Source organism: Alosa sapidissima, chromosome 3 (assembly GCF_018492685.1).
Source record: "Alosa sapidissima isolate fAloSap1 chromosome 3, fAloSap1.pri, whole genome shotgun sequence".
Taxonomy (NCBI): domain Eukaryota; kingdom Metazoa; phylum Chordata; class Actinopteri; order Clupeiformes; family Clupeidae; genus Alosa; species Alosa sapidissima.
Window position 1 is genome coordinate 13,375,052 of NC_055959.1, and position 23,150 is coordinate 13,398,201.

At 40.1% G+C, this 23,150-nt stretch overlaps 1 protein-coding gene across 4 annotated transcripts in view; it reads left to right on the forward strand.

Annotated features, from left to right (window-relative positions):
- Nucleotides 1–23,150, forward strand: part of kansl1b (KAT8 regulatory NSL complex subunit 1b) — a 72,389-nt gene that overhangs the window by 1,304 nt on the left and 47,935 nt on the right. For 2 of the 4 annotated variants that reach the window (XM_042085710.1, XM_042085709.1), the window contains exon 2: nucleotides 23–133. The gene's annotated coding sequence lies outside the window, so the exon portion shown is untranslated. Of the gene's footprint in view, nucleotides 1–22; nucleotides 134–899; nucleotides 1,362–7,951; nucleotides 8,188–23,150 lie in introns of those variants that run through there. The other 2 variants (XM_042085708.1, XM_042085711.1) reach the window with 2 other exon arrangements.

Below are 23,150 nucleotides of genomic sequence, written 5' to 3' on the forward strand. Positions count from 1 at the left end.
TGTTTGCTTCCCCCCTTCCCAGGTTTTATACATATCTAGGACACAATTGTTTGGAGCCGCTGTCAGCTCAAGAAATTGTGGAATTATGGATTTTGCCAGATCCACCCGTGGACAACAATCCAAACTGTATAAGGTACGAGATGTTTAAACCCAGAAAAGATGTTTTGGCAAGACCTTTTGAAATAGGAGTTGAAGTCCTCTTTTTGGATAGTTTAACTTTTAGGCAGCAGGTGGCGCAGATGCTTCAACAAATGGTAGAAGAATAGTGTCCTTGGCGCTGCGCATTGGCCACTGCAAGTAGTCTGTAGGTGTAGTGTATATCTTGTTCATTGAGTTTCAGCAATGTGATAAAGAATGATCGCCGGGATCACTTGTGGGGATCACACGTGTCCCATTATTATGCATCATAGCCACCTTTGCAAACAGGACATGTCACAGAAGCATAATCACCCCCTAGTGGGACTAAACTCATATTGAAACTGTTAATGGTAGGCGTTTTTCAACTTAATGTAGATATGCCATATTTTCTCGACATTAACAAAAAACCTTGTTTTTGCTCTAATCAAAATTTCAGTTCAAGTTGAAGTAGGCTATATTATCTAAATTGTAGATTTCTTACTGTTGATCTTTTACTGACTTGATTCCACGGGATGTGGACGCACTGTTGGCACTGACTGGCTTCATTTTGGTCCCGCGCTGTGTTGATTTACTGAACTGTTAATTTTCGATTGTGTGTAGAGTGAAGGTGTAGAGCCGTGATGGCCGACGCTACAAAGCAGTTTCTGGGGCTTGAATGGCGTTTGCATTGGTGGCTCCCTCTAGTGTGCAAATGTGCTCTGTGTAAAAGGTTTCGCTCTAGCGGCGGCTGTGAGGAATGTCTCCCGCCGCTGCTGTGCTCACGGCCTCTGTTTGTCAGACAGACTTGAAATCCGAGGGAGACGAGCGCGCCGCCATTTTCAGAGTGTCGCTCTCCCTGAAACAACAACAATAAAATACGGATATGCTAGGGAAATATCGTCAGATTTATGGGTGAAATGCATTTTGTAACTACAGAAGATAAATCCAACGCACTTTCAAGCATTTGTGGTTGATGGAAGATCAATATTCTATACGTGTATTTTTTTCAGCAGGCAAGCAGAGTCGGCTCCTTCGCTAACTACCCGTTCTTTCGCCCATTTCGTGATTTCGAGAACAACACGGGTTTACCGAAACTGGAGCACACGAGAAACGGATTTAATCTACAGGAGTATTTGTCCAATTGCAAGCTATTTATCCCATTTTGGTGTACTGGTGTATTATTTTTTTTCTTAACATTGGGGATTTGAGACTGAATTCCCCCGGATTCGGCTCCTCATCACGTGGTAGGTTCCTCCTTTTTCTTTGTTGCTTAAAACTCAGCAGTACAAATTAACTTTAAAATGTAAGCCAAATCCCCTGCCCCTGACACAATTCAAACCCTCTTCAAAACAAGTTACAATTTGGTGACATATTCTATGCTGTTTGCGTCATCTGTTGTTCAGTAACATTTGGTCAGTGTCCTGTAGTTTTCTGTATCGTTAACATGCTTGCTGGTTATTTCCTATCATTTGAAGCAGGCTGAAACATGAAATATGTGCTGTGCACAGTCAGACCATCCAGACAGCAAATTCATCCAACGACCCTTTTTACATGCAAGGCACCCTACTTATCCGATTTAGGTTATTATTGTAACCAAACGGGGGGTGCATAGGACCGATAGCGAACGTTAGTTATTTCGATTATCTTCTGCTCTGTTCTATGATTAATGTTTCCTGCTCTAAATACAAATGGTAACGTTCAATTACATGTGTCTGGGCTTTTTTAAGCAGAGTCTACTGTACAGCGCTATTCTCTAATGGCTGGTACAGGGCTTAGATATCTAATAAATAGCGTCGTCTCCATTACACAGTTTACCCGACATTGCCTCTTCAGAAGTCATTGTGCAAATCCTTTTAAGCATGGGAAATATCAACTTGTGATATATTAGGTTAGTATGTGCTAGGCGCCGCAGTGTAAACTTGGGCGGCGTTTTGTAGGGTACATTTCTTTTCTTTTTTTCATTGACGGTAGCGTGTGTTTTTCCGCCTGTGAGCTTTGGTTGTAAAAACGCTGCCTGGCTAAAGCCCTCTGACTGTGCGTGTTTATGTAATATTCAAGTTGTTCTGCGAGTAAATTTGTTAATATCGAAATGGGTAAGACACGTGAAATGTTTCACGCCTTCCTAAATGCCCGTTTCCTCTTAAGTAGTAATGTTCTTAGGACCTTATCAGCAGCAAAACTTAACCACCCAGATCTAGCGCCAAGGTTTCCGCATTATAGTCTATTGCTCCTATTTCTCAGAGCTCACTAATATTTCTGATCTTGTGCTCTCAAACGACGCCCGATAACGTTTCTGTTGTATCGACATTGTTGATTTATTTAACAGTTGTGCTGACTGTCTTTTGGCTTTACGTGTTCTGGTTGCAAATTCTTGGAAGCTGGGTCGTTTGGGATGTGTGTTGAAGGGCAGTTTTGCATTACTCGTCGAATTGCATAATCTTGATTTCGGTAATGCCATCCAAGCTTAGTTTTCTCTAGAGCATGTTTGACCATTGTAGACTGGTCATGGATGTGTTAAACACCAATCGTATTTCTATTTTACTCGACTCATTCGCCTTGCACGTTCATTATAATGGGTTATGTACAGGAAGTAATACTAGGGAGTTGAACTTCAAATTGTATGTTATCGTTCTCCAACACCCGGTCCATGGTTGTATATAAATCCACTCGCTAGCACAGTAACCTGCACAAGCTGCGGTTAGTGTTACAGGACCGGTACTTTTCCATTATATAACGTGTTACGTTGCATGTACTTGCATCAGATACTTTATCGCCAAAGTTTAGCCAATGGCATTGGTTACACGGCCTGGGAACTCAGTGTAAAATATTCACGGTCTTATTAATTCAGCGTTTCATTAAAACGGTCATTTTAAGCTCTCTAGATAATGTGTTGGTAGTGGAGAGTAAAGTGATAGTGCCTTGCATAAGAGAGGTCTGGCTAGGCTACTTTGGTGGTGTGGCCTATGCAGTTACAAATCCTTTGACTGAATTTCCAAAGGGATCAGTACCCAAGCATGACATGTGTCAAGCTTTTACTGTCTTGGGGAGAAGGGGTGTACATACATCCTCACAGCAGAATGTTACTTGTATGCTAGGATGTATGTTATGATTCAGTATATTGGTACTCCTGTTATTGCTCAGTGAATTTAACCCTTTGCATATTTCAATCAGGTGCTTTTTGTTATCAGTTATTTATTTTTTTATTTTTGAAGCAGCTTGATATAGTAGGAAGGCATGTTTGTCAGCCTTTATCAGATCACTTCTTGTAACCATCCACAGCTGGGGAAAATTAGAATCTCTTTTGTTCAAAGTAGCGTTCAAAAATGCACTGGTGTGTGTATGTGTGTGTGCCTTAAAACTGCCATTCTAAAGTAAAGTCTGTTGCACCATAGGACAAACATTTGCTTATGTTGCAAATGTCATACAAGCTAGGCAGGCGCTAGTGGAGGGGCTTAGCTACCATGCTAACATATGGCCTGGTGAGGTGCTCTGGATCATTGCAGGAAGCTGCATTATGTAACAACAGAATGCCACTGTTATAATTTCTAGAAGGAGCTGCACTCATACCGAGATTTGTGTTGGCTCTTGTCAGTTCTCAGTCTTGTAAGGGAGATCACATCGCTTCCTATGTACATTTATTTCCTCCCTTTCCCTGCTTCTGTTCCTTACCCCACCCTTTGTCTAAGCATGAAGATGAAGATCAGTTCCCGTGGAAAAGAAACTTAGTGAAGATGAGGGGGTTGGCGTGAAATTCTGTCTTCTTGGATTGTCTTTGTCCCCTTTCCCTCTCTCAATCTTAGATTTAGCTGTTTTCATATGCCTTCTCTCTCTTTTTGTGGATGTAATATGTGATGGTCCATATATTATTTTAAGTGTACCTCTCCTTTAATGGATTGAATTTAGGTGATCATAGTGTAATCAGTTTGTATATGTTTGTTTTTACATAGGAAATACATAATGTATCCCTGTTGTGAATCCCTCTATGTTGCTTTGGTGCCAAACTAGATCTCATCTGTGAGCACAGTCAGTAGTTTAACTGCTGTAGTTCTCTATCAAAGGCCTGCTGAGTATCAGGTGGGGGAGGAGAGGAGCAGTGAGGGTCAGTTGCTCTTGTTTTATCCTGCTGCTTAGTCTCTGTTCTCAGGCATTTCCCCCAAGAACAGATGAGAACACACTGAACTGTGGCATGGGGCTAAAACAGCAAATATAACTGTTGAAAGGTCTCGCCTCTTTTGTCTTGACTGTAACACAAAGTCGGCTGGTCTTAAACAAAATCAATGCCTCAACAGATGCACAATTTGAGTTCAGCCCTTGCATCACCTGCTCTGTTTTCATGGAATTTCATACCATTCCTACCAACCTACCCTTCATTGTAGTTAAAATTCCCAAAGCATTGCACAATACATATGTGGCAGCGCATGAGATTTCCCTCAACTATTGCTCATTTTGGATGTCTTGTCCTTGGCCTTCCCTTTGTGTGTAGTAGCAGACACAATAGTGTTGCCTTTAGACAAGCCCTAGGGTGAGTGGTCGAGAAACTGGGTGGAGTAGACGATGTGGTGAATGTGTCAGACAACCTCAAAAATAACAGGTGGACCTGTAGGGGCTGTTCTCAGTCAAGTTCACATTTGGCCATGAAGTTGGAGTGTGTCCTTTTTTCCTGTGGCCACTGGTGGTGACATTAGCCTGAGGAGAAACAGGCTGAGTCACCTGCGTGAGTCTGAGTGCTGGGGACACTCTGGCAGACTCTTTCAACACACCGAGCGTAGGATGTGGGACAACAGACAACACCCTCCTTGTATTTTTACCCCCCCAATTCTACATATGTTGCAGATTTGAGTTTAAAGTGTTAAAATAGTTCGATGGTGTTTCACCATCGACTTCAAGGCAGCACTACGACCTTAACTCCTAAGGTTGGCACCTAACCTTAACCCTAACCCTTTGCCTAACCCTAGTGCCTTCCATGCAGCGCTGCCTGGAAGATGACGTTGGGAGCTTAACACAGACAAAGGTTAAAATATAGCAACAACTAACTAAAAGGTGTCTGCGCTAGAGCCAATGGTGAAAAACTGGGCCCGTATTCACAAAGCATTTTATCTTACCACTAGGAGTACTCCTAAATCGCCCTAAAAGATTTTAGCTAGGAGTTGTCTCTTAAAATTTATTCACAAAGCCTTTCAGATCTACTCTTAGTAAGAAAAAGTCTTAGTAAGAAAGAGTCTTTGTTGCTATGGTTGACGTCATTACTCGTGCACAAGCTTGATTGAAGTGACCACCTTTATTGGCTGATGATTACAGCTCAGGAGTGATACCAAACACCTTCCCTACGACGATGGGTGACAGGTCTTTGCTGCGCACGCTACACAAGTACTGCAAGTTATGGAAGATGATGAATAAATAGCCTAAATGAATAAAGCAAATAGCCAGTAGCCTAATAAAATACACTACGGATTGATGCAGTAGGCCTATCTTTACAAGATTACTTAATCTTTATGAAGACACGTAGGCCTACGTTTGTAAATAGGAGAACAATTTCATTTGATCAACAATAAAACGTTACATTTAGTTTACATGTTGACTGTGCATTATCAGACTCGAGCAACCAAGCATTGCAATATGACTCGCTTAAATGATCTGAAACATCACCATCACATCCTTCCAGCAGTTGCAGGTGGATTATATTATTGTTCGTTTAGTATGAAATGGTCTTAAATGACAATATCGTTTATCGCAATATTTTTTGGGGCAATGTATCATTCAGCAAAAATACTTATTGTGACAGACCTATCTGAAGCTCTCAAGTCCTTTGTAATGAAACAGATTATGTTTGATTCATCTGATGAACTACTGCAAACAAATGGCCTCTGCTAGCAGTGCCTCCCACAGCTGGAAGAGATCATTCCCTTTGTGATTTTGAAGGAATTAGTTTTTTCTTCTTTTGCTTTGTGTTTGTTCAGACCGCAGAATGCTGTAATCTTCTAATTTTGGTCTTGTTTAAAAGAATGAGACTACTTGGGCAGGGGGGTGGCTGGCTGAACTGAAAAAGTGTGCAGAGGCAGGTGTGAAACAGTGCTAGTTTGTGGGATCAACTCACAGACTGTGCCTAACTTTTAGTCCAAAGCTCACCGTAACTCATGGCCCAATGGCCTAAATGAAATCAGACATGGTGTTATCCGCTTCTTGCGGGAACTTTGATCTAAACTCTGAGAGAAGTATACTTCGGAGGGCATGGCTATGTTTATGTCCAGGTACCGTGTGCATGACACCGTTTTTGTCACTTGAACGGCCTGTGTAGCAAGGAAATGTTGTGTGTGGGTGTGGACATGCTTGTGGACACGATGGTTCGGAGTAATTTCACCCTAGGGTCCTTTGCACCATGACCCCGAGCCAAACACCCTCTCAGAACCGTAAAAGTCCTGGCAGGAAGCATGCATAAGGATGTAGATCCAGGAATGCACTAATATTTTGTTTGTAGTACCAGTTTGCAACAGTTATTAGTAAACACTTCGGAAAAAAAATATTAAAAACTGGATATACCAAAAAACGTTGATGTAATCGCTTCCTGCCAGGACTTTTACGGGCTTTTCCCAAATCACGGAAGTACAGTCGATGCAGCGGTATAATAGCATCCATCAGGCAAGTGTTGTTTAAATAAACTCCTGGTGTATTTACAAACTTTTCAATGCCTTGTTTTATGAGTAAAGAACATAGTTGTACTACTGTAGAAGTTTCGTACCATTCAGGGCATTATTAGTGGGGTAATTTACGAGATAAAAGTTGGTACCATTGCGACTGCAGAAACTCATTAGTTTCTGACAGCGCTACTCGACCAGTGTTCGACCAAGGGAAAACAAGTTCTGGGAGGGTGTTTGGCTCGGGGTCATGGTGCAAAGGACCCTAGGGTGAAATTACTCTGAACCATCACTTTAACTGTGCATGTGCATGCAAGTGCTGTTTCAGGGTCAAGACAAAACAAAATATATGATCAAATAATCATTTAGAAAATTACTGTTTATATATTATGTGCTTCAGCCAAACGACTGATTAGATTACTAGAAACAGTATTAGAAGGTAGGTATCTATTACTAGTTAAAAAGGCGAAGCTGAGAAAAATATAGACCTATAAAATAAGACTTTGTTGTAGATTGACACAACATAGATTGGTAATTATTTCAGACACTGTGATTGAGCTTAGGGACTGACACAACAAAACTAGCCTCCTTACATTATGGAACATGCACCCATTAGCACATACATAAGCACTTGCATTCATTTAAACACAATATATGTACAAATAACACACACGGAAGGGAAATGCCATTGCGTGTACTGTAGGCTAGTACTCACTCTCAGCTGCTCTAGTACCAGGTTTCATATTTGGGAACAATGTTCCTAGCTCAAAATGGATGTAGTGAGATTCTGTGATCATTCCATTATGTTTTTTTCCCTGCCAACTGAAAGAGCCCCTCCGGTAGTATTATACTTTGAATGTTTACAGTACAAACAGTCAGGAACACACTCCAACACCCATGCACAGAAAAGCCTTTTCTCAGAGTGGAAAAACGAGTCTAATTGCAGACTGGCATTGTGCTCAAAATAAGGCGATGTTTGCAAGGAAATATGTCAACGCAAATGGGAGGGTCTTTCTCTGTCCTTGTTTTTGATAGGCTGAAACAAAATCTCCTCTTACCTACCCACCTACATGAAGCCTAGTGGGCTTTGTTTTTGTGTGTGTGTGTAAGGAAGCCCCATCCATCCATTTTTGCATAACAGCAACACACAAGTCTCCCCTGGATCCTCCCACCTGTGCAGAGACAGTCACATTTCAGGAGTGTTTTGAGCAAACCTCCTTTTCTCTAGCAAGCAGGACTATTAGTGGATGCTGGCTGCCTTGAAGTGGAATTGTTGCTTTCCGTGTGTTCTTTTGCGCTGTAAACATGGAGGACTGTATATTATGCATGGATGATGATTATTTGGCCCGAGATGTCTGTGGAAGATGCTAAGCAGCTCATTTAACTGAATGACCTCAAAAACTCAAGGTTGTGCTAGCTGGGAAGGTCACATGACGAGGTGAAAATCTTATTTCCTTGTCTTCTCTTGGGAATTTTTCCTTTTCTCACTAGTTCTCTATGCTAATGTTTTTTTTTTGTGGGACTTGGATGTGATGTCACACTGGACTTGGCTTGACTTACCTCTGAAACATGCTGTCTCATTGTTGCTCCTGTGGATGGCGTGAGCACTGCTGTGTGACCTTTGCCTGTCTCTGAGGATTTCTGAGTTTCTCAGAAACTCTCAGAAGCTGTCTCTCTCTCTGTGCTAATAAAGAGCTGAAGCTGAGAATTTTGATTTAAGCCTTTTCCCCTCTCTCTCTCTCTCTCTCTCTCTCTCTCTCTCTCTCTCTCTCTCTCTCTCTCTCTCTCTCTCTGACACACACACACAGACAGAGGGAGTAGGAGGAAGAAAGAAACATTAATTGATTTTTCCTGTACAAGAGCCAGTGCCCTGGTCAAACCCTTGGCTCTTAACAAGCCTTCTTGTGTTAAAGTTCTCTCTCTCTCAGTAATCTACAAGCTTAAATGTTGACTATTAACACTTTATTGCTTATGAAGGGCATTGTCTGTTTATCTGCATCTCAAACCCATATATTGAATGAAAATTTTTCTTTTTCTGAAAATTTTTCTGTCAGTGGACATTGGCCCCAACTGCCATCAGCCACTCCCGATGTGCTAGGTTTTGTTTCTGTCTTGCACACAAGTTCCATTATGGTGGTAATCATTGTTACATCTTGTATACAGAATGGCCACATGTTTTTCTTGATCACTGAACATATTTTAGGGGAAATCAGCTTCTACCAAAGAAATAATTGACTCATTTTTAAACCAATGAACATCATGGAAGGCACTAATTTCAACTTGAAATTAAACCGGTCTTCCATCCCTAAATATATAAATAGAGGCTTAAGCAGGAGAGGGTGTTGCTATGTAGGTGTTTGGTCTATGTATGGGAGCAATAAGCATGGTGTCCATGCCCAGGAGAAGGCATACCTGCTAGCAATGCAAATTTGGACTTGTAATGGGACAGTTTGGTTAAAGCAACAATTTGCAACCCAACAATTCTGGGTTAGAATACCTTGTCAAAATGTTTTCACTGCGTGACATTGGAAACTATATAACAAAATACAATAACTTGCATATTAGCAGCAGTCTTTATCAGTGCCTAGGCTGTTTCTATGTTTTTGCATGCCAGTTAGCTGGCAAGGTTAAGACCAAAACTCATTTAGTGTTGTCATGGTGCCAAAATGAACTAAAATCTGGTACCATGCCAAAGTATCTCAGTCCCAATACTGAAACAATACCAAAGCAAAAACCATGAACATCAGTATTGTTGTTAATAGAATGGGGTAGCCTGATATAACATATTCAGTATCAAGGTATCACGATACCTTTCTAGTATCGGTGCATCATGCAACACTAAAATAGTGTGTTGAATAGTGACATTGAATACTGTCACATGGCGTTCTGGTTGTGCAATGACGGACGGCATTCTGCCTGAGGTCGACCGATATGGGTTTTTCTATGGCTGATGCTGATGGCGATCTGTAGAAATAAGGGCAGCCGATGGCAGATATTTGATACTGTTTTGTTTTGTTTTTTGTTTTATTCCATTATTCGTGTTTAATTCCATTATTCCATGCACTTTACAATCAAATATATTTTGAATAAGCATTTAATAATTAAGGGTATTTGGGCAAATGTTTATAGTCGGGTGCTTGATGGTAGTAAGAATTTTTAAGCACCTTCCCAAAATTGTCCTAAAGCATGATTTGTTTTTGTTTGTTTGTTTGTTGACACACTGTTACAAGCCAAATGGCCATAATCAAAGTGAATGGCCGGTTTGATTGACAAGGAGCAGTGTAACTTATGTTCCATAGCAACAACACTGGGCTGCCCGCAGGTGTGCCTGCCTGTTAGGCAGCTTAATATGCACAGTCATTGACAGATGCCGATTTATTATAAAATGGCAAAAAAACTTGTCTGACAAGTAGGCATAGACTTTTAAAGTCAGTCTGATCTATGAACGGTGCTGCACCTGTCCTTCTGGTCTGTACCTGGTAAAAATCCAGTTTCATCAAATGATTTGCCCTTTATTTGGGAAAGTTCATGTTGCGACTTGGGCAGTATTATGTTGGCTACAGGGTACAGAAATTGGATGAATATTGATTACTAAAGTATAAAGCTGGTGTGTTGGAGTCGTTATGTCTGTTCTGCTTCAGTGATCACAGCTGTCTTTAAAAGATTGTGGAGAAAGTTGCTGTTTCTGTCAATAAAAAAAGTTATGAGGGTTATATGGTACGGTCTATATTCAATCCTGGTAAATTTAAGCTACTTTACAATACTTAGGTTAGTTTATATGTAGATGTTTTCTTTCCTAAAATTATTGACTTATCAAAGCATTAACTACAAAGTGCATCATCAGCATACTTGGCTAAAAAGGTGTAAAACATTGCTCTCTAGACTCTCATCTGGATTTAGGAATAATTTGTCTATTGTAGTTTTATAATTCAACAGATCAAAAATATATTTCCATAACTCACAATTGTTGGACTTCAGCTCTACTGTTGGTCAGAATATGTGTGGATGAGCAATGAACGTATTGTATGATCACCCCAGAAGACGTGAAGGGTCAAATGTGACCAGAATGAAATTGCTAATTGTAAGGTAAACATCTATTATTATTTTGGCTGAAAATAATTAGAATGTAAACAAAGTGTGAGAGAGAGCGCATATGTCTTGTGCATATGAGGTGTCTTGAGGTCTTAATAAAACATGTCATACTTTAGTCAAAGCACCACAACACTGTGTTCAACCTTGTCTGTAGCCCTGTTCAGAGCGCCTGGTTTGTGCGCCTTTTCCTTTACAAACACTGGCATATTGTACGATAGCTTTGCTTTGACATTTTGGTAACAGGTCCTAATCTTGCAGGATGAAAGCAAACTCTCCCACTTTCGATCTTCAGTTGTGAGGAAAGACTTGGTCCAAATAGGTAAAATTACGGTGATTTTACAAGCTTCCCTTTTATATAACTAGAAGTGACGCAGACAACAATAACTTAACCAGTGTGCTGATCCCTGCTGAACTTCCGTATCAGCCTGCCTACTGTAGGTAATATGCCAACCTGAAACTAGTTGGCTGGATGGGACTTCCAAACACAATAAAGGGGTTATCAGGTAAGGTAATACAGTGTCTGTTTCTAGGTGTAACTTTTACAAAGTCACGATGAACAAAATGCCAAACAACTTAGATTCATTCCTGGTAATGCTACCTTAGAAAAAACAGGTACTGTCATGTTTTCAGAATTGCTGTAACGATACACCAACCTCACGATTCTGTTTGTATCATGATTTTTGACCCACGGTTCGATACGAACCTCAATTTTTCTTTTCTTTTTTTTGGGGGGGTGGGGGGGTCTAGACATTTTATTAAATAACATTTTAATAGCCTACCTTACACCAGAGGATTAGAATATAATATATAGTGTAATATATCTGTATTTTTTTTATATCCTGATATAAAAAGATTTTACTGAATATCTGATATATGACAGCACACTGTATGCATATTAACCTATAGCCTAGGCCTACTATTTTTTACCTAGTACTAAAGAGTACTATTTCTACCTCTTTAATTCAGCTGTCTAGTTGAAGCCTGGAAATATTGTAAACAAAGTAGCATAGTTGGCTAGCTTATCATAGTCTACTGATTCGACTGTTCAGTTTCCCCATGTGTGTAAGTTTCAAGGTAGCCTAATTCTTGTTCTCCTTGGGACAGGCCCTTTTGGGAAACATTTTGGTATTGAGATGATCAGTCAACTTTAATGCAAGAGTTTTACAAATAAGTGCAGCATGCTAATGATGCTAAGCGGATTTAATAGTAATTTAGCTAGTTGTCTTCTATGCGTCCTTGCGTTTACGATTGTGAATTTTTTTTTGGATTGTGTTGGCCGAGCCGCGCGTGTTCATTGAGAGAGAGAGAGAGAGAGAGAGAGAGAGAGAGAGAGAGAATTTCTATACTGTTTGGTAAAGTTGAACACAGTATACAATGAAAGCAATGAGCGTTATGGAATTATTATTTTTTTTTATTCATTTTTGGACAACGTAGGCTACCGGTAAGTAAAGCGGGAGTGTGTTGCTTATACAGCCGCGTAAGCTGCAAAGCACTGCGTGAAACACTAGAAAGGGTGTGTTTCGAATCGCATATCGTTACAGCCCTAATCGACATGGTACCGAAGTATCGGTTCTCGCAACATCCCTACTCTATATGCATAAAGCACTGAAACTGAAATTTTAATAACGTGAACTTTTAACTATGATATACATGGCTTCTATCTATAAATGACAGAAACATCTGTCTGTCTGTCTTTGCCTGTGTGTGTGTCTGGTATTCACATATCTCTTGAACCCATGGTCCGATTGATTTCAAACGTGGCGGGTACACCAAGTGCCATGTTTGACTTGTTTGGATAAAAAATTTAAAAGATATCGTTAAATATATCGGTAAAAGAAGCACACATTGGCTTTCTCTGCTCTACAGTATCCACTCCCCCTCTCACACAGCACTGTAGGCTCGCATATCTGCCGAACCATTAGTTTGATTGATTTCAGACTTGATAGGTGTCTTGCTATGGGCATGAGTAAATGCAGTGCCAAGTTTGACGTTGTTTGGATAAGTAATGCAAAAGATATCGTTAAATATACTGAATCAGGACACAGCACGGGTCAAGGTGCAAGAAAGTCCCACAGTGTTTCCGCTAGATTTTTTTTTAACAGTGGTAGCTGTTACAAGGCTAGGTTGAAAAAACTGGGGGTCGGGTGTCACTCCCGGGATTTTTTTTTTTATTAGTTCTAGCTAATCACACCATTTAGCCTAACGTGACTTATCTTCACGTGACGTTAACCCATGCATTAAACCACATGCCACTTGAACGCTTAAACATACCGGTAGTTCACGTTGACAATAGGGAAACGCTTAGCTTACTTCGTTTATGACCGAAATTACGTTTTGTGCCACAACACTGCCTTTATTTGGTGCAAATCTCCTTTACTTTATAGTCTGCAATTCACATTAAGCCTACTAGGCCATCACCGCGAGTGCATACAAAGTTTTGGCATTTACCTTCGTTACTACCAGTCGTTGCATTTTTACTGCTACTGCAGGTCTATTCGCTACACCTTTCCACCAAGTTGTGCGAAAATTATAGTTTTTGCGATGTTGACAAACATGCGTAGCACATCGAAGCTCTTGATAGCACATGCCACTAACGTCTATAAAAAACAATATATTTATGGAATAAAACTAGACGGGTACCTCAGATTAGAATTGCTGTTTATTGTTAAACTGCAATTTTCAGCAGCCAGGCATTTAGCCTACTATGCTCCCGGACAATATTTTGCGTCTCCCCTAATTCTGAAGCAGTGGCACCGCTAAATGAAGAGGAAACACTGAGAAGAAAGTTAATGTTTTAAATAGGCTACATCAATACAATATATAGCTTGATATGTGAAGTAAAACTGGACTGGCCATAATAACCTCTGACTAGTTTTAGGCTACTTATTGTTAATTGCAATTTAGGCTACATATTGTTAAATTACTGTTTTTGAGTCACATCGTTGCAAATATGATATGATGATGCATCTTTCTACAAAATGGTTTGTCTTCTCTGTCAGGAAGTTATTCAATAAGCTTAACAATAAATGTAATTTTGATCTGTAAAAATGTCACATGCAGCCATGCCTAAATTCAGCTTACTGCACATTAATTATAGGCTAATATATTGTAATATTCAGTATTCATTACTGAATGCTTAGCTGGAATGATGTTTCCCCCCCCCCCATCATCCTATTTTTAAAAGTAAACTATGCAGTATTGGCAATTTCCTTACTGTTTCCTAGGTTTTTGCTCCTTTTTCACTGGCTTTGTCATGACGAATGTCTGAGAAACTCGCTACCTTTTTCTAGGCGGTGCCTGGCGTGTATGTGTATTTGAATGCAGTAAAGCAATTCGTTACACTCGTTATACTTCCTGACACTGAGGCCGTCGGCCCGCCGGCCCACAGTTGCAAGGGTGGTTTTTCAGCTCACAGGCGCTAGGGGGAAGCGAGACGGCCACCATTCAACCCGAAAAAAAGTCATATAACCATTCCAATGACTCTGAAACTGTTTAATGAAGGTAAATTAAGCGAAAAACCTGCATAGTGTGCCTTTAAAGCAAGCATACCTGCGGGCATGTATTTGGGCTACGGGTTTTCTACAGGAATATGTTTGAACGGGCACTGCACTAGTGTGGATCAATAGCAGAAGTCAGGCCTTGCCTGCATTTGCCAGCTGGGGGATTGGTCAAGGTTTATTGGGGTCTAGGTGAAGTGTACTCGTAACAGTATGAGGTTGGCGTAAACTATATTTTCAGCAGGCTATCTGTTGCAACATACTGCACCAGGTACACTCCGCCTCCCTGGCTGTATGCGAATGGAAAGGAAGTCTCTTTACAGTTTGTACAGCTTGTAGGGAAATAGTGTTCCTGCAACATCAATATGGAAGGAGCACATCTTCATGACCACTGAATGTTGTTGCCAGGAATACGAGTTGATCAGCTTGGTCAGTTTCGAGCTTTTTATTTAGCCATGAAATCTAAGACATTTTACCTACATATTTGAATATAAATTTGAACTTGTGTACATTTCTTCGAACATGGAACATAAGTTTTTGTTAAAGTTAGGGATGCACGATATATTTTTGGCCGATAAATGAAAAATGTAACATTATTATTATTATTATTATTATTATTATTATTGTTCCGATAACAGAATTTCGGTCACTAATTTGGCCCGATATTTTTTTTAAGCCCTAATTTCCCAACTATGTAAGGCCCACCTGGCTACACTGAGGTACTTGTACTTGAGCTTTCTTCAAAATAATGTCAGCTATCTATGTGGATGTAAGTTATTTCACCATTCTAACAAGATCTGTGGGATCTGCATTGAATCTGCAGCCCAAAATCCTCTCATCAATGATCCTCCATTTAACCTAAGCAGAGCGGAGCTCAGCCTACCTAGAGCAAATTGCCTTTTTGTGCTGGTGTGTCTGCACTTTACCGCGCTAGTTGGGGAAACAAATAAACAAACTCTTTGATGGGACGACTCAAATAAGTAGTTCAAAGTTGTATGTTAGTATTATATTTGCCATTGTTCGCTTGGGTTTTGTAATATTACCGAGAAATATGTTAACCATTCCTGCTTCAGTTCCAGACTGGTCATTATAAGTTTGGTCATTATAAGTTATCAAGACCTTCGGGCTAACCCCCTTCACTTCTGTTGCAGCAGCTTGTGGGCAACAGAGTAGACAGACACAAGATACAGTCCGAGGAGTTGCAGCTTTATTCAATAAACAGAAGTTGAAACCATGTAAGTTTCCATCACAAACTCTGATCTGGTGGCTAGCTTTTTCCCCGCTTCTAGCCATTTATCTGCATTGAGCGGTTACTCCATAGATATGAAAACGGTTCACACACCAGTGTTTCCAACAGAATTTGATTGAATTTGTGGCGGTAGCAATAAAATGAGCCCTGCGTGAGTAACGAAATTGACAAAGCAGCTTTAAGTAAGCATGCTAAACTCGACATCCAAACAGTATTCTAACGTTAGCTTTGAGACACTGCTTGATTGCATAACTTAACTTAGTTTAGTCTCCTCAATGTAGCCTACTATGTTGTGATAAGACCTTAGCAGAGTTAACTTTAATGCAGCAGTTTTGAACAAATTTGTGCAGCATTGTCACGATGCTAAGCGGATTTAATAGCAATTAACCCCGCTGTCTTCTATGCAATGCTCCTATGTGGCAACACCCTCGCTGGCCACTCACTCGCAACTCACTGACGTGAAGTTCACTTTAAAGGAGCCACACATGCTGCTATTTTGTTGACTGCCATACCATTGAGGACTACTCTGAGTTCTGTGGTAGGTAAAATGACTGCAAATTAAGTGATTCATTATTAAATGCTGTCCCCTTCACTTTTCACCATTTTTTCAAGAGTAATAATAATAATATCGGTTTATGTTATTGTATCGGTATCGGTCTCAACAAACTGTTAAATATCAGTTATCGTTATCGGCCTTAAAATTCCATATCAATGCATCTCGAGTTAAAGTGACAGTCCTAAAACACATTAAATATGTTGTTATACAAGTTGTCCTTGAAACTAGATCTATTCATGATCTATTCAGTGCCTTATTTTATTTTATGTATGTTTTTTGCCAAGCGACGCTTTTTGCCTGGACTATAACCAATCAAGTTGGAGAATTTGTAATATAAATTGTAGGTCACACCGACCAGCCTAGACCACCAGTTAGATACTGAGGACATAGTTTGGTTCAAGGTAAAGGAAACAATCTGTCACATATTCCCATTTCCTGTTTTTCTGTTGCGCCATGTCGGTCAGTGTGTATGAAAAGGTGTGTGTTCTCTTGTGTTAGGCCTAACACACATATTTATATATAAGTATATAGTTTTTGGTCTCTGTTGATATCTCTATGATGGGTAATGGGGATGACTGTGTTAACTCGTGCTTACACATGCTCTCTTCAGCTTGACTGATGCCGTTGTTTGGCAGCTCTGAGTGGTGCTGGGTTTAGATCACAAGAGAGTGGAAGAATCTAGTGTTCTGTTAGAGATGGGCCCAACTGGAGAAGAGAGTTGTGGGCGTTGCTGAAATATTTAGCCCATTTCTGTAAACGTCTGTAGCTTTTTCCTTGCTCATTACATAATCCCCTGTCCCACTGGACCACTTGTTCTTCTTGGCGAGTTCCTCCAGTGCCAGTCAGAATAAGTGGGATTATTTTTCTTTTTCTCAAATTTCTGCCTTTTTTTTCTTTCTTCCTTGCATCCATGTCCCAGTTCAGCCTCAGAGAAAACATTTGGGGGGGCGGGGGGCCATGGCATTTTCTTCTACTTCCCCCCTCTGTTAATGATAAACAGCACATGCCTTAACAAATGCTCGCTCATATCAGAGAGGTCTCCCCAGAGAATTCCGTTTAACCTGTCTGTTTGGTTTAATTCATACTTTTTCCCTTCACTCTGTTACCAGGGTTCCCGCGGATCCTTAAAAAGTCTTAAATACAACTTTCGGTTTGTAAGGCCTAAAAAAGTCTTAAATTGTCTGGGATGTCTTGAATTTTCGAAAGGGAGGTATTAAATTTGCGTATGGGACCGCCAGCAAGTGCAAGAGAGTGAGTGATGTCTCCATCCGGTTTAGTGTATTTAAAATGCAATTGTATAAGTGACTATAAGGCTAGTGATTGCAGAGTGAAGATTATTTTCACGGGTGTGGTTAAAGGTGTAAAAACGGTAATAATACAGTATGTACAAATATGCCTGACGTTTTCGTGGTGTAGCCGATGCCAGTTAGCGATAGGTTGGCCATACGTTCGAATTTAGGCCGCACATATGGATTTTAAAAGCCCTGTCCGGCGTCCGGCACAGCCTCAAGCCGGACGCTCATTTGTCCTCCTTTTTGGAGTTGCGCTTGACATCTAGAATCTTTGCTCGGACGCAGCATCGTTTCTCAAACTATGGACGCGAAGACTGCTAGTCAAATTATGCGCAGTGCTTCTGTCACTCGTCTGATAATTTGCTGCGCAATTTATGAAGGAACCACGGACTGACGGAAAAAGAAAACAAATGTTTTCACTATCAGGAGGAAATACTGTACATGTTCATCTGTTTGCTTTATAATACCTATAATATCTGCCAGCAGCAAAAACGTGCGTTCATAATACGTGCATGCGTGAGATGAAACCAGCAGTTTTCAGCAGGATCATGCGAGAAGGACCTGTCTCTTAATTAATCTAAAACAAGTAAATGGTTTTACAATGTTTTAGTCAAGCTTTGGTTGGTTTAGATTAGGGCTGTCAAAATAACTGATTAATTTAGATTAATTAATTTGAGAATAAATAACTGATTAAAAAAATTAGTGCAGATTAATCGATTCCGTATGGCCTTTGACCCCGAGCCGTTCTAGTCAGTAAAAATTAGACTGTAAAATGAAGGAGAGAGAAGAAAACGTGCTGCCTGGATCATTGATTGGAACATTTACTTTTAAAAAATGGCCTGATGGTAGCCTAGAAATCTAGACGCGCCCCTAGCAAATTAGATTTGCTGCCAGGGCTAGTCTAGCAACTCTCTGTTGGCTTGTGAGCTCCAGAAATCGAAACTTAATCAGGACATTGAAATCGTGTATAGAGTCGTTTGGTGGGCTTAACATAATGATTGATGGCAGAGTTGCAACGGTTTGGCTTGAATTCCCTGCTACTTGAAAACAAATCCTATTGCGTGCAGAGGGAATTTGAAAGACAACTGATTATCCCGCCCCTCGGACTGAGCACTGCGAACGGTGAGTGCCCAGACCCTACATTTTAATGTGGGTCTGGCTCGCCAGGCTAGCCTGATGGTGTTGATAAAAATAAAGTGTTGAAAATAAAGTCCTCTGCAATGTCTGCAGCAAGGAATTTGCATATCACTGGGGCCATCCTTAAAAATATTTTTGTTTGCAGTAACAGCCAAAAAAAATTAAAAATGGGTCGGTAGGTAGGTCATTATTTTTTTTTTTCAAGATTCAAAGTAAAAGAAAAAGTACAATTTTGGTCATGGTGATTACGTAGGAATGAATTTACACAAATGTGCATATCGTGACGTAACTGACTGGGTCTTCAACCCGTGCCTTAAGGCGCACCATTGCAAACCTCATTCTGATGCAGGTTATATAGACCAGCCTTTCTCAAACTTCTTTGACCTGAGGCCCGGTCATGGCAGACTTTTGGGTCATAAGGCTCATCTACATGTGCCCAGAAAGAAGGCTACAATAGCTCTTGGCCACGTTATATTGAAATTTGACTATACAATACTCAATGCTATACAGTGTATTATACAGCCTCTGCTCTGTTTCTAAGGAAGTTCCAAAAAACAACGTCGTTCTATTAAGTTTCGTTAAATAAATAAATAGCCTTCCAACAGGTTGAAGCGGAGCTTTGATACCAACGTTATCGATTAGTTTCAGTTTCTCTCGCGCAGACGCGCATTGAATGAATGCTCATACCACCACTTAATTGTAGGGCTCCATGTTTAATGACATCGATAGCAGAAACGTTTGTTTTCTTTTTTCGTCGATCCGCGGTTTCTTGATCAACTGCGCAGCAAATTATCAGATGAAGCACCGGGCCTAATTTCACTCCACGACTCCGCGGACCAGCAGTCTCCATGTTGCGGACCCATATTTTGAGAAATGCTGAATAGACCACAACCAATTTCAATACTCCGACACGGTCACCGTTAGACTAGGGGGAGAAGGGATGAGAAAAGATCTGGCCACAGTTCTTCCAGAACTTCGTGCCAAGTAAAAGCGTTATCAGTTTGTGTGAATGAAACGAAGCGTAGGCCATAGTGTGACATGCGTAAAACCAATGGTGTAGAGATGACGCCACAGGTTTTTTTTTTAAGTGAGCCACGTTTGCATGTAGGCAATTTATATTCACAATACTTGGGCCTACTAAAAGAAATATTATTTTATTGCATTTGTATTGGTTGTTTAGAGTAAAAAAAACAATCGGTCGGTATTAACGCAAGTTTACAACCGGCAAGTCGGTCGGACTAAAAGGGGAAAAAAATAAATATTTGGGTCGGTTCTAAATTGACAGGGTCGGTCGGGTTACGGCAAACGAAAATATTTTTAAGGATGGCCTGGAGTTCATCAACTCTATAGTCACACATCAATGCAAAGAAATAAGTTGACATTGAGGGGAGTGTTAATTTATTTTCATTGTGTCCCCTAGGTTATATCTGTGGCCTGAAATGCCTTGTATGTGAAAAAAAACTTCTTCCCGAAGCACTTTTGAATTTATTTCCTCAGCATATTAGGTCATATCATAGATTATTATGGCCATTATTTGAACAGTGAAAATAATAATAAGAGTTTTTGAACTTTAATGTCAGTAATGCTGATTATTCAATGATTCATTTGAATTTAAATATTTAAAATACTTTTGCAGCAAAAATGATATATGCGATTAATTTAGATTAATTAATCACAGAGTATGTAATTAATTAGATTAATTTGTTTTAATCTATTGACAGCCCTAGTTTAGATACAACTGGTATGCAAAATGTAAAGTAGTGGATTAACTTTAATTTGCTGTGCTGCATATAGGACAATAGATGCACATAGTAAATTATATAAAGTAGGCCTATTAAAATATTTAAATAGCTTAGTCTAACTTTGAAAAAAATATTGAAGGGAATCCAGTCCAGTGCACATGTCTTTGGCAAGTAGCCTAGGATACTACAGACACAGGTGAAGAACAGTCAGCCTCAGCCAGTAAGCACAACCAAATATGTACAGCCAGCTTCAAAAGTAGTGTTAATTTTGTCACCTATTTTTAATTTAGTCTTAGTCTTAGTCTTGTGACGAAATGTCCTTTTTAGTCTTTGTCATATTTAGTCATTCAAATATCATTTTTATTAGTCAAGTTTTAGTCGACTAAAAGTCTCGTCATTTTAGTCTAGTTTTCGTCAAAAGAAAACTAAAGGTATCTTAGTCTTAATCAGTTTTAGTCAACACATTTTAGTCTTTTTTTATATAACAAATTATTTCTGATTACCATTTGAGTCAAATAGTGTTTCACACGTCTCAATTTTCCAACAATATTGTGTGTCCACAGGGCTACTCGTCTGTTATAATTACTCATTCTGATTTTTTGTCAGTCAGTATGTTTACATGCACAGGTAAGTCGAGCTACAGTTATAGCTCGGCTGGGATTTGACCATAGACAGTAAAAGATTTGACTGGACCACTGTCATATTCGTAGACCAGTGTTTCTCAAAGTGTGGTCCGGGAATCACTGGTGGTCCACAAGCTATCCCAAGTGGTCCGCGAGCAGACGTGGTAAAATATAATATAGATGAGTTGTTTGCAATATTGAGTATTAATGTTTTACTCCGCCTCGCTAGATGGCGATATGCGCCCAAACACAACACATTCCCCAAACAGACTCTCCATCTTAGCCATAGCTAACTTGCTAGCGAACTTTCCATATTAGCTTACTTGCTAGCAAACTTTGCATCATCAGTCTAACTAGTTAAATAGTTGACATTACATGATGAACATTTTCGTATGGACATTCTGGTGGATGTTAATTTGTATGAGAGAAGCTTCAACTTCTGGGTATGTAGCATTGTGGCATAAAGCTTAGGTAGTTAGTTTGCTAACTCTGGCAGAAATCTCCAGTGTTCTTGTTCCATGTAGTTTCGTGTTGCAGCCACAGGGTTGCAGCAACAGCACGTAGACTAGCCTACAGGAAAGCTGTTGCGTGTGAACTCATTCGGAATATTTTGAAAACGTAACAGCTAGATATTCTGTCTTCTCATTTTGTAGACGAAAATGAAGAGAGATTTTATCTTAGTTTTTATTTCATGCAAAACATTTTAGTCTCGTCTTTTTTCGTCAACAATAATTCATCTTAAGATAGTCTTAGTCAGTGTTTCAGGACATTACTGCCGTCTCGTCATCGTCTCGTCTTAGTCATGAAAAAAAAGGTTGTTGACGAACATATTTCCTCTCGTCTCGTCTGACGAAATTAACACTATTCAAAAGCAAGCAGCCCAGACCCTAAAATTTGGGCAAAAAACTGAAGGTAATTCACACACAATTATTTTTCTTTCGCCAAAATATATTTGGTTCTGTAGACATCCAAAATGGGGTGCGGGTTAAAATTAGTAGAAAAAAAAATATTGCATAAAAAGTCGTATATATCTTTTTGCCGTGGTATAGTTTTAATTTTTTCATTTAGATGTCTTGAAAAGGTCTTTAAATGTGCACTTGGAAAATGTGCAGATACTCTGGTTTCACACCCTCTTGTTTTTTCTTTCTTTCTGTGTGACCCTCAAGATTAGGACTGTGTCAATCACGAGACTTGTTAGAATGCAGGTAAAAATCTATTCTCGGAGCAAGGCCACTCTGTTTCATGTGTGTGGACCTATAGTCATTGATGGGAGGGGCAAGATGTTGTCACTGACCCAGTCAGCAAATTGTAGTGCAGAGGCACCACATGGCTACTGGTGACTCCTCTCTCTCTCACCCGCTGCTTCTCTTATCTACCTACACTGAACACTCTTCTACTCCTCATACACTCCTTTCCTCACTAATTTCCATTAACTCGCACACGAGTCACGAAACACTGTTGCTGTCTCTCAGTCCCATCACACATACTCAGACATGAACTTCTGTTCTGAGACAGATGAGGGTCTCGGTGGGTGTGACCTTTCTCAAGTGATTGGATTTCCAAAAGCAAGTGTGATTGGGGGTGATTTGAATGTTCCATAAGGACTGAGTTGGAATTGTCCCATTTGTGTGTGTGCGAGGTAGAGCGTTCTGGTGAACCTAGTTTTGCTTTGAAGATTAAGGAGGGTGAATTTGAATGGTGACTCTTGAACTATTGAGCTCCTTGAAATGTACATGAACTGCATAGCTATTTTAAATTCCTGATCTTCCTGGGTAAGCTGCCGCACCACCCCATTTCTGATTCTCTGTGCAGCTGATGCTATTGTGGTCTCAGAACTCAGGCATTCAGGCAACAGGAAGGTGTTTTCGTAATCACCCCCCCACACTCACACTCTTTTCAAGTGCAATTCATGACGAGTCATGTTTTGAGTGAAGGCGAGAGAGGGAGAAAGAAAGAGGAAGTGACTCAGAGATGAGGTGATGTGTAAGAACCTTAAAGAAAGTGACAGTTTGCACATTCTCTGAAGCACAACCAGTTTTTTTTTTTTTTACTGCTGAAGAGCACACGATCACCCATCCCCCCCCCCTTCCCCTTCTGCAACTTCATTAATAAAATCTCTTCTTGCAGGGATAGGCAGCGCTGTTCACACACACACACACGTGCACACACACCCCTACCCCTTTCCCTTTGCTGAAGCCTCAACTGTAGCATCA